The sequence below is a fragment of the Peromyscus maniculatus genome, chromosome 2 (assembly GCF_049852395.1).
Source record: "Peromyscus maniculatus bairdii isolate BWxNUB_F1_BW_parent chromosome 2, HU_Pman_BW_mat_3.1, whole genome shotgun sequence".
NCBI lineage: Eukaryota > Metazoa > Chordata > Mammalia > Rodentia > Cricetidae > Peromyscus > Peromyscus maniculatus.
The window spans coordinates 83,451,875-83,462,667 of NC_134853.1; positions in this window are offsets into that span (position 1 = coordinate 83,451,875).

Here is a 10,793-nt window from a genome sequence, read left to right on the forward strand (position 1 = left end):
TTTTCCAGACAAGGTTTCTCTGTGTAGCTTTGGTGCCTATCCTGGATCTCGCTCTATAGACCAGGCTGGCCTCGAGCTCACACAGATCCGCCTGGCTCTACTTCCTGAGTGCTGGGATTAAAGGTGTGTGCCACCACCGCCCGGACTTAATTAACCACATACATTGCTCACAAGTTTTCTTCACACGATTAGACACTCTCATGTCTCCTAATAAACCACTATTTCCCACAGATGTGAAGTTGCCTCGGGTTTTTGTTTGTTTTGTTTTTTGTACTTGACAACATAAAGGATGAGGGCCAGCAGTGTGCTTCTTCAAGCAGCAGAAGGGTGCCAACTGTAAGCTCAAGTGTGGGCCTAGAGCAACCACAAGCCACTTGGATAATATCATCAGGAACCCAGCACTTAAAAAGGAAATGAAAACTGTTGATGATTCAGTAAACTTATTCCTGGAAATAATAAAAGACAATAAGCTGCACACTGGCCTCGGAGCACATAACATAAATATTGAATTTGGAACATGACCAACCTCTAACCCAACTCTGGCGGAAACTATGGTTCCCTTTGCTGTGCACATCTGTGTTTGGCACAATTTCAAAGCAGTTTCCTTTGCTAAGTATCCACAAGGTGCCTTAGGAAAATAGCTTAGGAGACTCTAAGGATCTTGGTCACCCTTGCAGTGGTGTCCTGAGGTGTCCCCTTGGAGTTAGATTGAGAATTTGTTGAGATCGGAGACTTTTTGAGCACTGGAAGGCTGGCATGACTAGATTCTCCTCCTCGGGCCCAGTTTCAGGGACTCCTGTCACTCAGAAGTAACCGCTCAATAGATCCTTTCTGTTGCTCAAACAGCATGCTTCCCTTTGAGTTTACCAGAGAGCAGCCTGGTGCTTGGCCAAGCAAGCAGTTATGCAAAGCAGGTGTCTTATATAGTAAAAGTGTCTATATAACACATTTTAAGAACTTTTAAGATCAGTTTTCAAAGTTCAGGCTAACATGCAGCAGGAGTCTAGAAGTAATGCCAGCCTTATCATTTTGGGAAACCAGTGATGCCTCACAGTTGAGGGCAATGACCTGGGTAGCCGAGGGGGTAGACAGTAAAACTCCAGCCAGTTGAAAACTGAGCAGCAGATAGAGCTAAGGATGGTAACCTGGCTGGTCAGCCTTAGAAAGCCAGTTGATGGATGCAGGGCAAGTTACATGCCAACTGCAAACCTCCTTAGCCTTCCTTGCATGTGAGTCCTCCAATGCACAGCCAGACACCACCAGTCCTCCAAAGCATATAATCAGCCACTCAGGGTTCTTCTGAGGTATGTGTTGCCCATCTCCTCCCTCTCAACCCATCTTAGTTACTTTTCTATTGCTCTGAAGAAATGCCATGATGAAGGCAACTTATAAAAGGAAATGTTTATTGGAGCTCATGGTTCCTGAGGGCTAGAATCCATGATCATCATGGCGGGGAGCATGGCAGCAGGCAGGAAAGCGTGGTGCTGGAGCATTGGCTGAGAGCTTACATCCTGATTCACAGTTACCAAGTGGGGTGGGGGTGGGGGATTAGCTAACTGGAACAGTGTGTGGGGGGGTGTCCTTTGAAACCTCAAAATCCACCCTCACATACCTCCTCCACCAGGCCACACTCCCGAGTTCTTTCCAAACAGTTCCACCAAATGGGAAATGTGTATTCGAGTGTGTGGGTCAGTGGGGGTCATTCTCGCTCAGACCACCACACACCTGATCCAAGAAAGGCAGATTGCTTCCTTCCCTCGCTTCCTTTCTTTCACCTGCTTCAGGAAGAAGCCCGATCTCACTGATGCTCCCTCAGGAGGATCTCCAGTGCGTGTTCCAGCCCAGCACCTGGCTCCTACCTTGAAGGACCTCTCTACAGCGGTGTGCAGAGGTGAGGTGGAGCAGTAGCTGGAGCTGGAGTTTTCTCCAGTCCTGCCTGGCCCACAGTCAGGACAAATCTCTCACCCGCCAGTCCCGCAGCTGCTTAGACCCAACCAAGTAAACACACAGAGACTTATATTGCTTAAAAACAATATGGCCATGGCAGGCTTCTTGTTATCTAGTTCTTATATCTCAAATTAACCAATTTCTATTCGTCTATACCTTGCCACGTGGCTGGTGGCTTACTGGTATCTTACATGTTGCTACTCATGGCGGCGGGTGGCAGCATCTTTCTGGCTCAGCCTTCCACTTCCCAGAATTCTCCTCTCTCCTTGTCTCACCTATACTTCCTGCCTGGCTACTGGCCAATCAGTGTTTTATTTATTAACCAATTAGAGCAATACATTTAACATACAGAACATCCCACAGCAAGTACCAATTTCCGTATTGAAGAAGAAGCCAGTTGCATGCAGAAATGAGGGCACAGGAGGCTAGAAAAGGAGCCCAGTGGGTAAGAGCACCTGCTGTTCTGGCAGAGGACCCAGGTTCGATTCCCAGCACTCATGGTGGCTCATAAGCATCCATATTTCCAGGTCCAGGGGATCTGATATCCTCTTCTGAACAGTATGAGCACCAGGCACATAGGTGGTACACATACATACATGCAAGCCAAACACTCAGATACATAAAACAAAAAGTAAATTTTAAAAGTTCTTTAATGAACTGAGGGAAAGGGGAGTAGATACCAGAGATGTGTCACACATGGAGATGAGGAGGTGGGATGTCTGTCGATCAGGATGGGGACTGACGTTTTTGCCTTGGTGGGGTCCCTCCAGTCTCTTGTCTATCCAGGGAACTGTTTCAGCTGCACCAAGCTCAGACTGACTTTCAGACCAGATGGATATGAGTCAGTTTGCAGCGCACATAAAAATAAAGTAAGGATGTTCAGTGCATGTTCAGTGCAAATCACGGGACACCGAGTCAGCCTCAGGAAGCAACTCGAAGCCTCTGGAGGCCAAGTCGAGGGACGACGGTCAGTTTTCAAGGCTGCTAGTCACATGTGTTCTCTCTTACAGGGCTGCATGCAGTGGGGACATCTGCCCTGTCCCCTCCAGCCAGCACAGCATGCGCAGGAAGCGTACACTGCCCATTCTCTATTTTCTAATGGCCTCTGTTCTAGATCCATAACAATAATTCTCCTTTTACAGGTCCTGCCCTTCTTTAGGAAGAAGACAGTGTGATGGAGAGTCCTCTGTTATGCCCCCAAGCCATCAGGGCACTTGAGCTCATCTGCTGCGCCCCAATTCTGGTGTTCATCTCTGTGACATCTCAACCCCCAGCGGCCATGTCAAGACAGCCCAGATTCACTCTGGTCTTCTAACCCTCCTCAAATCATTGGGTCCACCCTTCGCTGGAACTCATGGTGTTCTTGGATATAGGTATCGATGGCTTATGGTCCCCCCCATCCCCACCTCACCCCATCTCTGCACACAGCAACTGCCAAGATCTTATCTACAGAGTGCCGGAGCTAGGGAGAGCTCAAGAAAACTCACTGCCTCTCAAAGGTTTGGGTGTGCTTAAAGCTGATTGATATGTCAAGCCTCTGACCCAAGATAGCTCAGGGGTGTGGGAGTATTTGCGGGGGAGGTTGGGAAAGAACTACCTCCTCAGATCCACACACTCAGGCTCTCTTCAGTTTGTGGAGTTCCTGGACCGTGTATCCTGATTCAAATGCTAGGCAATAGGGCCCACGCTCCTGACCCGAAGAAATGGTGTGTGTGTGTGTGTGTGTGTGTGTGTGTGTGTGTGTGTGTGTGTGTGTGTGTCCCGCGCCTCAAATGGGTGATACTCAAGTGAATTCATCTGGTCAAAGGTGACAAAGTCACTTTACAGAACTAGGCTATGATGGTTATTGGCCATTTCCACCCCTGACAGCTATGGCAACTGCTCCCTTGCTAATCAAGAATCAAGCCCCGGGCTTGTACTATAAAATCAAGCCACTCTGACAAAAGAGCCCAGGAACTCTTACAGTAAAATTGAAAGTATAAACGAATCGATTTTCATGCAGGTTGCAGACTGAGTTCGAAGATGACCCTCATAAACCCTGTCCCCTGGAGTGCACAGCTTTCACAGAAAATGTCCCTGGGGTGTGATTTGCTTCTAACTAACAGAATTTGGCAAATGAAGGGATTTTTTTTTTTCAGATGTAATTGAGATTCCAAATTAGCTGATTTTCAGCTAGTTCAAGAGGAGACTTTGTGGGTCTCAGAGGATCTGACTTTGTCAGATGGAGAGATGAGCACCTCCCTTCCCTCAGAAGTTCGTCTTTCTAATTTGATGATGCAATCAGCTGCGTTGCAGAAGTCTACATGGCAACCAGCAGCTGGTTTCTAGGATCTGTAGAGACATCTAGGTCATGAGGTCAGCCTCTAGTTGACAGCCAGCAGAATGTTGGTGGCTCCATCCATACAGGCATGGGGACATGAAGTCTGCCAACAAGCTCAACAAACATGGAAGTCTTTCCAAGTCAACCCTCCAGATGCCAACGCGGCCCGGCCCTTGTCTTCATTGTGATTTGTGATATCCCAAGCAGAGGGTCATTCCTGGATTCCTGACCCCCCAAAACTGAGGGGCCAATAGTGCCGTAGACTTTGTTCTCTGTTCTTCTTTGCAAACATTTCACACACCCCAGATCTCATTCCCAAAGATGCAGAAATTATATTAAGATTTCTGAGTCAACACTGTGCATCAGGGAAAAATGTATCTGTCATGAGAAACTCTGGGAGAATTTCTGAAATTTCAAAAATAAAAAATTTAGGCCAAGCATAGTGCACGCCTTTAGTTCTAGCACTTGGGAGGCAGAGGCAGGGAAATCCCTGTAAGTCTGAGGCCAGCCTGGGCTACAATAAAAATTCCAAGCTAACCAGGGATACATAGTACACTGTGTCTCAAAAAAAAATTGTGTGTGTGTGTGTGTGTGTGTGTGTGTGTGTGTGTAAAGTTTAAATTAACATCTGGAATAGATACTTTCTTAGAAAAGCTGGGTTTTGCTCGTTTGGAAATATACTTTGACAGACTGTGCAATTGTTACTTAGGGCATACATTAGCAAAAACTAAAATATATCTGAATTCTTCTACATCTCAAGAACTCAGAGGTGTGATAGCCATTTTCACTAGTTCATTGTTATTATCCCCCAAAAACTATTTTTATTCACCCTCTTTTTTTATTCAAAAGAAAACATATCATATATACTGTCATATCTTGTTTTTCTCATTAAAACAATACATCTTGGAGATCTCTCTGTGTCCACACATAGACTTTCTTTGTCTTTTTTACTGCAGTATAATATGCCATTGTGTATGTAGAAGTGCATGGTTGATTCACCTAGTTTCTTCCACAGAGACATTTGGATTGTGTGTAGATTTTTTTCTGTTTCTATACACTATGCAAAAGGGAAGAGATGCATTGCTTATTTTGAACATGTGCAGATCAGTCCACAAGGACAGGTCCCAGATGAGACTTCTGGGGAGATGGATGAAGGGAGGTGGAACTATATACATACTGACACATTCCCTTCCCTAACAGTTGTGCCTCTTACTCCAACCACCAATGAGCTCCTGTTTCCCCACAGCCTCTACAAAGGAGGGATTATCAAACTGGGTTTCTCCTGGCTTGAAAGGTGAGAGAAGACATCTCACTATGAATGGTTTTTTGTTTTGTTTTTATTGTTTTTTATTTTTCATTTATTTATTTAATTTTGGATTTTTTTTTGAGACAGGGTTTCGCTGTGTGGTTTTGGAGTCTTTCCTGGAACTCACTCTGGAGCCCAGGCTGGCCTTGAACTCACAGAGATCCACCTGCCTCTGTCTCCTGAGTGCTGGGATTAAAGGCATGCACCACCACCGCCCGGCTTGTTTGTATTTTTTTAAAGTGATGTTTACAAATCATAGGACTATGGGAGGAATGGTGAGTGGAAAAACAAACTGTGGTAGATGTACATAATTGAGTATTATTCAGCACTTAAGAAGACTGGAAAGTCCTTTGTAAGAAAATGAATGAAAAGGAAGGTTATCATACTGAGAAAATTAAACCAGAATCAGAAAGAAAAGTGTTACATGTTTACTCTTGCATGTGGACACTAAAAATAAGGGAACTTGACCAAATCTTTATGTAAATAAATACCTATACGTGAATAAAAAGAGCTGAGAACACTCTGGGAGTAACAGAAAGAACAGTACTATGGTATTTTTTACGAATCTATTTTAAAGTTACAGCAGGTCATGCTGGCACAGGGCAGATCAATAGAACAAAAGAAGACATTTCAGATGACAAGGGAGGTCAATGAACATGTGGAAAACCATTGAGCAGCAATAAAAATCATGCCTCTCCACCCGCCTCATTCCTATGCCCAAATCAATTCCTACTAGATTAAAGATTTAATTTTTGAAACCTCGTGTTTTATTCAGTAGCTTGAGTTTGGAGGTCCTTCTGAGAACAGCAAGAAGGCAATTGGAAAGGAAAAGACTGGTGAATTGACTTTACAATATGAAGGATTTGTGTGATAATATGAAGCCCAAATGAAGTTTTAAAACAGTATTATTCTTTCTAAAAATGACAGAAGAAAGTTAACAAAACATATGACATGTAAGTGTGAAAATCACAATGATATAAAGAGCTTTTGGAGGGTGCATGTGGGGAGAGGGTGGTCCATGTGAGTGCAGGTTGCCATAGAGGCATCAGTTTCCCCTGGATCTGGAGTTACGGGTGATTGTGAACCACTAGAGATGTGGGTGCTGGGAACTGAGCTCGGGGACTCTGCAGGGGCAGAGTGTGCTCCTAACCATGGAGGCACCTCTCTACTCCATAAAGAGCTCGTTCAGTCAATAAAGGTAAGTATCTTATGGGGGGGAAAGGCAATGGTTCTCAAAGACCAAACTACAAAGGGCCAACCAGCATGCAAAACTGTCAAGAGATGCAAGCAAAACATGAAAACATTACTTTCCTCCTACCAGAGGCATGGAGGTGAATGGCCAACTCTGGCTGCCGGAGCTGAGGCTTTCTATTGGTGAAAGCCTAAACTGACTTCCTGTGGAACTTCCTCTGGAATGTAAAATACATTCATTCCAACAACCTTCCGTCTATGAATTTAATGTAAGTAATACCTGCATGCCTTTCTACAGACTTGTATAAGGAAAACTCTGGAAACACTCTAGATATATATGCATGGTAGAATACTATTAAATAAACCACAGTATATACTTGCAAGTCAGTCACTATTGACTATTGTCCAGGAAATACTGATGAGTGAAAGCACACCACAAAGTCTCATAGTCTGAATCCTTTTGGGGAACCTGAATGATGCTCTTAAAAGGTAGGGTTATCGAGACTCATATCACCATGGCCACCACAACTGACCCATTCTCTCTGTACCCAGAGCATACAATGCTCAGTGCTTTAAAAAATGGAAAGTTGGCAGGGTTAAGGGCACTTATTGCTCTTGTAGAGGACCCAAGTACGGTTCCCAGAAACCACACAGTGGCTCATAACCATCCGTAACTCCAGTTTCAGGGGATCTAATGCACTCTTCTGACATGTACATGGTTCATGTACATACATGCATGCAAAATACTTATACACACAAAATAAATCTTTAAAAATTGATTTGCTTAATTGTATCCTTCACTGCATAAACTCTCTCTCTCTCTCTCTCTCTCTCTCTCTCTCTCTCTCTCTCTCTCTCTCTCCCACTCCTTCCCTTCAGAAGCAAGCACCTGGCCTTAGATAATGACAGTCACAGGCAAAAGGTCTTTAGGGTGCTATGACCAGTGATTCATAGAAGAGAAGTAGTCGGAAGTTTCTCTGGTCCTGCCCGGCCAAACAAACAACAGAGAAGAAGCAGTGGTTTTGGGAAGGGAATGGAAAAATAGATGATCTTGAAAATCAGAATGAGACTTTAGCAATCAAAAGTGTTCACTGAGCATGCTTTTTACTTCCTCTCAAATCAATTTAAATATTAACTTTATTCCAAGCTGCTGTGGAATTTCAAAATAATCACCACTGCTCTGGGCTTATCTCAAATGCTCTGGTGTAATTCCAGGTCTAAATTCATTTGCTTGGCTGTTTGCATCCTTCTAGAAGTGATGGGTAGTGGTACTTAACTGTCAAAAGACAGGCACAGAGACTCATGGCTAGGTAACATAGAGACTAACAATAAGGCAATATAAAGTTGACATGATATTGTTTAGACATCTAAAGACATGTCTTTCCCAAAACCAAACAGGCAGTCTACAAATTACCTCAGTGGCTAATTCAATGGCTAGCAAGTGCCAGAGAAGAAAACTAGACTTACCTTAAAAGATTCAAGTCACAAATCTGTCTGTACCCAGTTCTCCCTTTAAAGTGGGGACCTGAAACCCCTGACCTTCCTACTACACAGAATCTAGTGAGGATGGAATGAAAGAGTGCATGCTGTACAGTTAAGGGTGTACCCACAAACTACACACACACACACACACACACACACACACACACACACACACACACACACACACACCAGCCCAAAGCAAGTGTGCTTGTACCATGACTGGGCAACACCTCAATTCTGATTCCCAATCTGGAAGATAATTTAAAGCCAGATTTAAGCTGTTCCCAAGGTTGGCCATGTGGGAAAGAACCTTCCTCCACCTCCACATTAGGATCTAAAATACATTAAAATGTATTTTTAAAATTACATTTATTTGGTATGCATGCATGTATGGGCATATGTGTGGGTATGCACATGCCACAGAGCACATGTGGTGTTCAGAGGACAATTTGCAAGAATCAGTTTTCTCCTTCCACTGTGTGGGTCCCAAGGCTTCATCTCAGGTCGTCAGGTTCAGCCACCTCTCCGACTCCAGCTCTAGCTTTAGTTAGAGGGACTCAGAAGCTAGATCAACACCATAGTCTACAGTTATCCCTTGTTCCTCTGCTAGTTAGGAATCCAGTTAAGCAGGGGAAAGTATTACGGTGTAAAGTTTAATGCTTTCTTCATGCTTATGGGAGAACAATTTAAGAACAGCAGGAAAATGAAGCGAGGTTTCTGCAAACGCCCACCACCTGCTCCCGTTGCGAGTGTGCATAGAGCGACTCCACATTATAATGTGGAACAATCAGAGGAAATAACAAAGCCTGTGTGTTTGCTATTTTTGCGGCTGTAAATGAACTGTTTTTACATTTCTATACTGTACTACAAGCTGAAGATTTACTTAACATTTCATCAGTTATTGAACCAGAAGCATTTTTTTTTTTAATTAGACAGGTGAGATTTCTTCCTTTCAGTGGTAATTATGCTGAGTCTCCATGTGGGCAACTATATCTTGCACAGTTATCCTAGAATGTAAAATTAGGGAGCTATAGAAATATTGGTCCTACGTAGCTCAAAGGACAGGGGACTAAAAAGGGCCAGCAGCTGGCATTGAATACACAAGTCTGGGTGTTGCTTCCCTCTGCTGTGGGATGTCTTTCTGTATGCTGTGAATATATGCTGTTACCACAGGTTAATAAGTAAGCTGCTTTGGCCTATGGCAAGGCAGCTCAGAGGCATGTGGGAAATCCAAGCAGAGATACAGGAAAGAGACAGGCAGGAAGAGGAGATGCCAGCCTGCCGCCCAAGGAGCAAGCAGACAAGGTAACACCATGGCCATGTGGCAACATAGAGATTAATAGAAATGGGTTAATTTAAGATGAAAGAGTTAGTTAGCAAGAAGCCTGAGCCACAGGCCATACAGAATGTAATTAATATAAACCTCTGTGTATTTACTTGGAACCAGGCGGGACACAGGACAACTTCTGTCTACACCTCTGCCTGACTTTTTCCAATTGAGTAGAACACAAGCCTCCACCCCACCAGGTTGGAACAGCTTTATGGGCAGTTTGATGGTGTTTTAGTCTGTTTTCTGCTGTTCTAACAGAATAGCTGAGTATCAGTGATCTATAAAGAACAAAGAAGCTATTAACTTGGGCTCGGGGTTCAGGAGCCTGGGAAGCCCAAATGCATCTTCACAACTTCTGATGGGGGCCTCTTGATGCTTCAAAGCACAGTGAGATGCAGAAAGGAAGGATGGACTCACGAGTACCTCGTGATCTTGTGGTAACTAAGCCAGTCTCAGAGGAAAGGAAAGAAGGGTACTAACACCTCCTAACATTCAATTCCGCTTGTAGAGGTCCCACCCCAATCAAATTTCACCAAGAATTTCGTGGAGATAAACCACATATAAATCATAGCACTGGGCAATTCAGCTATGACCTCCACCCACAAGCACCTCACAAGCCAGCAGGGAACACACCAGCCATGGCCCTGGAAGGATTGTCTGTCTTCCTCAGGACCACAGGAGTGCACAGTTCCAGGGCCACATTCTGTGTTCCACCCTGAGGTTGTACCCTGTAACCATGCCTCTTTTCTTCCCCCCACACTTTTAATTCTGTGGGTCTAGTGAAGGAGGGAGGGAGGGAGGGAGGGAGGGAGGGAGGGAGGGAGGGAGGGAGGGAGGGAGGGAGAGAGAAGCCACAGCCTTGGAGTTGAGCTGTGGTCAGAGAAGAAGCTGAAGACTACCAACTGGGTTTTCAAAGTCAAACCGAATGTACTCTACCTGTATAGTCACTATATGGACAGTCTGCCTGACCTGCCTATAGCTAATGTTTCATGGGCCATGACAGGTCTCAGTCACGGCTACTGGGGTGTAGATAAGGTATGTCAACCAACATTTCCCCTCCCCCACAACTCATGCAGATGCTGGCCATGAACTGGATGGATGCTGCCTTAACCCACTGTTTCTCCATTGCCACCAAACTCGAATTTCTCAAGGGAGGCAGAGAATAGTTCTGTAGATGGTGAGTAAGAAAAATCAAAACAAAACCAAGGGAAGAACGG